At 45.1% G+C, this 5,036-nt stretch overlaps 1 protein-coding gene and 1 non-coding gene across 2 annotated transcripts in view; one reads left to right on the forward strand and one right to left on the reverse strand.

Moving 5' to 3' along the window:
- Positions 1 to 5,036, reverse strand: part of LOC100749603 (ecdysone receptor) — a 197,944-nt gene that overhangs the window by 155,050 nt on the left and 37,858 nt on the right. The gene's annotated exons all lie outside the window — the stretch shown is intronic.
- TRNAL-CAG lies at positions 3,566 to 3,649 on the forward strand. The gene has a single exon. It is a non-coding gene; the product is annotated as a tRNA-Leu (tRNA).

A 5,036-nucleotide genomic window follows, 5' to 3' on the forward strand; every position in this document is an offset into this window, starting at 1 on the left:
CACCGGCGAGCCACTGCCCTATCACTGGTCGCGCACCGAATTTTGGTGCCTCGAGGCACGCAACGCGTCGCCGTGCCGCGCCGCTCGTAGACCACCGCTCTTTCTTTTACGCGTTTCCGCGCGACGCGACGCTTTTCGCGACCCTTCGTCAGACATTGTCGGATATTGAAATAGGAGCCGCGTATACGACTATGGGCTCGTATATGAACGAACGACCATATGAGACTGGAAATAGCGAGACGGGTTAAGTGAAAGGGGAACGAGGTTTTGGAAGTTGCTTACTGGAAGGTGTGTCGATAGACGCGCGATCAGTTTGTGACTCATAAATTACAAGATTATTCGATATTGCTTTAAACGTCTACGATTCTGCGGAATGAAATATATGCAGGAATGCACGTTTCGTAGAATTGTTTACGATAGCTGAATGAACGTCTATTTTAATTCTGCGATGTATCGGTAGATATAGAGACGAGATTGGGCAATTGATTGGTCGACGTTTATTATCGATTTTTTAAAGAATTTCTAGATTAAGCGCTACTATATCAAAATAACGGCTTGCGCGATGATTGCTTTCCTAATAAAAGAGTAATCTAAACGTCTTTGACTTCGAATTTTCACGATGCTGAGATACTTTGATATTGGCTTTTCCGGATAAACGATCGCGTTTCACGACAGATCCGAAGAAATAGACTACGATGTGCACGAAACGGCAGCCTAAAATATAAGTACAAAGCGCAGCCGAAAAATTGAAAAACGACAAACGAATATCAGAAACTGACCTGACAGCGAATCGTATTCTCATGCTCGTAAGAGCGGCAACACTTTATACGTAACAAAACTACAACTTACGATGGCTTTCAACAAAGTTCGAGCGAAACAATGTGCCGTCAACTATTCACACGGAGAGCACAAAGAGTCCATCGTTCGCGTGTCTCGTATTTTGTATCGAGTTCGATGCTTAGTTAGCTAGAAAAGTGTCGACGATGCCTATAGAGACGATGAAAAAAAAACACGCGAGAAGGAGAAACGGCGATAAGGTTTCAGAAATTGTGCGACACACCGCCGGCAGCCGAGTTCATTGCTTTGCTGGTCAATAGCCATTCCGTTTCACCGTCAAAACAACCGGAGCCTTTATTAATTTATAGCGAGTGACTCAATAGCTCGAGCGAAGCTACTGAATATCACCGTACGCGTTCTCCGAAGCTAAACGGATCCTTTTTTCACACCTGCCATTCGGTTAATTCCCATTTACTCTGCAAAGTTTCCGTACAAATCCAGAGAACGCCATTTCGCTAATTCACAAATTAATTCGATCGCTAATTGAACGTATCCTTTAATTCGTATTTTGGCATTTTAATTACCACACGTTAAAGGAGAAATTAGAGGTAGATATACAGGGTGGTTGGTAACTGGTGGTACAAACGGAAAGGGGGTGATTCTAGGCGAAAAAAGAAGTCGAAAATATAGAATAACAATGTTTCGTTCGAGGCTTTGTTTTCGAGAAAATCGACTTTGAATTTTCGCTCGGTACGCGTGCGGTACGTTATAACGGATCTCACTGTAGATCGTTGTCTCGATGGAAAAATTTAAAAAAAAGAAAAAAAAATTTTATTCTATATTTTCGACTTTTTTTTCGCGTAGAATCACCCCCTTTCCGCTTGTACCACCAGTTACCAACCCTGTATATTAGCTCCTTAACCTACGATCTACGTTCGAGAATTTTGGGCCGATTTACGTTTGGTCCGATCATCTACTACGGGCACAGCTACAGGTTAAGGGGTTAACATTTCTAACTTTTCTGACAGAGCAACCAACGGTGTAAATTTGTGACGAAAGAAAGTTAATCGTGTCAAATAAATTTTACACCAATTCTTCTAATGATTTCTACCTGAAGATGGAGTCACAAAATTTCCTCGTATACAACGATCGTCCACGAGTATATTTTGAAATGAAAAGAACTTGCGTATGCCAAATGGAAGAACAAAATTGCCAATATTCGAGAGTTCAAAGCCTGAGAGAAACTTCGCCACGCGTATTATCTCATCGGTCCCCGAACCCACATCGAGCCCCAGCTCCAAACAAGCTGGTTCCCCAAAATAACCCCGCCCCTGTTCAGAAATCTCCATCCAGGTCCGATATTCAAGTGGCCACTCCAGGTGGCACCCGCTGGTTCATTCCCACTATCCAGCATCGTTCACGTGAGCATCAGAAATTGGGCCAGTGGAGCACTTGGCCTCTCTGACATAATAAAAACCATTCTCTGACTGCCTCGTCTACCTAAATAACAGCCTCCATAAAAACGAACCACGTGTGGCGTCAAGTATGCAGATATAGGGATTTCGTTGTCGAAGTAAAATTTCCTGGCCAGTTTCGTGTCTGACGAGCTCCTCTGACGAGCAGGAGACACGAACGAGTGGAAGAGGAGAGAAGCTGCGTGGAAGGTTGCCTGCATTCTCTCTGGCAGGCAATCTGTGGTAGGAGGCATATAGGACGAACGGATGGAGAACACCAGCGCCGATGTTCGAGCACGCTGCTGGAAAAGGGGAGACGAAGGGAGAAGGGAAGGGGGAGAGGGGGGAGAGAAGCGTGATGCAGAAAGAATGGCGAGCCAGCGGCTGTGCAGGCAGATGAAGAGAGAGAATACACGGTTTGCTAGGCGAAGAAGGAGGAGACGAAGGGACGAGGGGAGGGAGAGAGACTGGTGAGTCTTGGACAGGCAAAAAACAAAAGTGCATCGCAGCAAGATGGCCGTCGACTGAACGACTCTCAAGGTTACGCACTCGCATAGGGGAGAAGCCAGCGAATCAGCCGCTTATGGTGTATGTGTGCCAGCGGACTTGGCCGAAACTTCGTGCCCCGTTATTTATTTCGGGATTTTGCGCGAGGATGATTTCGATGAGAATCGTCGTACTGGGAAATATCAAGCGGACAGATTTCGAAATCGTTGCTGGGACGGTTATACGTGGTTTCGTCTTTGTTGCGCGAAGAACTGGGGGAAATAAGAATTTTCGAACACACGTTCATCGAGAAAATTCGATTTTGTAATTGGGTAATTGGTCGTTAATTACGTGGCTATGCGTCACTGGTTCGTTAGAATGGTTCACTGTGTGGTTAGGTTAGGTTTAGGTGTGTTTATTCTAATAGGCTCCACACCGACTTGAGCACTTACTTTTATGACGTACTACAGTAATTTACCATCCCCCTATGGCATACCATCTTCGTAGTCCTTACATTGTTTACCATTTGAGCCCTTCGATTTACTTCGAACATCGAGCGAAGATGATAGAGATTTTGCTGTCGGACGACAACGAACGCATCTTCGTCGCAGAACACGGTACCCAACACGAGCACGTTCACCGGAGACGGAATAATGGCCAAGCAAAAAGGAGGAAAGAAAAAAGGAACTCGTTCGCCGGTGCATTGCTTGAAAGCTTCCACGGCCGCTTCTTACGGAGCTATTTTCGCCTAGCTGCCGGGTAAATTTAGTACGTGCAGACCAGTTTCTCAGGCATAGTACTCAGGGTATGGTCGATTTCTCCTCTTTGTGCTTCAGCCGAAGAGACACGTCAGGATGGCCGAGCGGTCTAAGGCGCTGCGTTCAGGTCGCAGTCCACTTCTGTGGGCGTGGGTTCGAATCCCACTTCTGACAAATTTTTTTTTACATCCTTACCCTTCGAACGAGCCCAACGACCACGATTCGTTATCTACGTCTGTCCGGTGCCAATTATTCGCACCGATAAAACGATTTAAGATTGTTTCGTGTCGTTCGTTCGGGGACCAAGTGGTATGGGACTGTTCTGGTGAGAGAAAACATCGTCCTACCAGACGTACGTTCTAGGCTTAATTTTCGAGACGAAATAAATAAGTATATTAGGTTAAACAGTGGAAAAATAATTTCAGAATATTCAAGACTTAAATCGGTAAATATTTCGTGCAAAAGCTTACGGCTATTTCTATTTGATTCACGATCGTGTCACTGAATTTCCATGGAATATTCTTCGAAACAACGTCGTTTTCCTACACTTGGAAGATAAATTGGTTCGATCGAATTTTTGCATTGCTGCTAGATAATCTTGAAAAACTGTTCCCCAGGATATCGAACAGCACAGTCCAAAAGTCGCTTAATCAACTTTTATCTAGTCTTCTATTAACCCTTTTAGTTGTATATACTCTTATCTGTTCGTCAATTAGTCCGACTACGGTTACGTAACTCTACAGTAGAAACAGACCAGACATCGGACAATGGTAGGTCAATTCTACTTATTGTGAAATCCTAAATATTTACTTTCATCTACTCGAATACGGTTCAACCATACTTGAGATATATTTCTTCTAAAATATACATTCATCTATTAGTGCGTGATTATTACACAATGTTGATCGTCTCCAACTAATTAGACCAGTATCTGTTCTACATAAACGTCGCAACAGCCTATACAGAATATTCTCCTCGCAATTAACAGCTGCAACGATGCAAAAATTGGCGGTGTCGATTCTGCTAAATTCCCTATATCGGAAAATCCTAACTGTAACCACTGAACCGCGTGGTGATCGGTCAGTGGCGCCACTGCCTGTTGAATTATTCCCCAGTAGCCTGTGTATGCAGCCTGGAACATGTCTGTGATCCCGGTTGATTCCCCCTCGCTCGTAAATTCGCTTGTTCGACGTGACGATTTGGAGAAGGCGAGGCAAGTGCACCGATTTCCAGTCTCTCAGCCACGTTTCGTTGCCCATCGTGCATTCCACGGCCCGTTTCTCGAGCGGACTGTACACTCTCGTCCCGTGTAAGAGTCAGAACAGTACGAGGAGGCGGAGGAAGAGGCGGTGGGTAACCTTGGTTGAGAGCGTAGACGAGAATAGGGGTAACATAAGGCGAGAAGATAGGTGAAATCAAGTATGTGTGTGTGTGTCTCGGTTATGCGCGCGTGCGTGTGCCTATGTGTTGGTCGAAGCGAGAAGAAGACGGAGAGTGGTTTTATGCAACGCGTACTCTCTTTTTCTCCGCGTGAACAATAACCTTAGAGCGTGACGTGTGC

The sequence above is a fragment of the Bombus impatiens genome, unplaced genomic scaffold, assembly GCF_000188095.3.
Source record: "Bombus impatiens unplaced genomic scaffold, BIMP_2.2 scf_0637, whole genome shotgun sequence".
Classification (NCBI taxonomy): domain Eukaryota; kingdom Metazoa; phylum Arthropoda; class Insecta; order Hymenoptera; family Apidae; genus Bombus; species Bombus impatiens.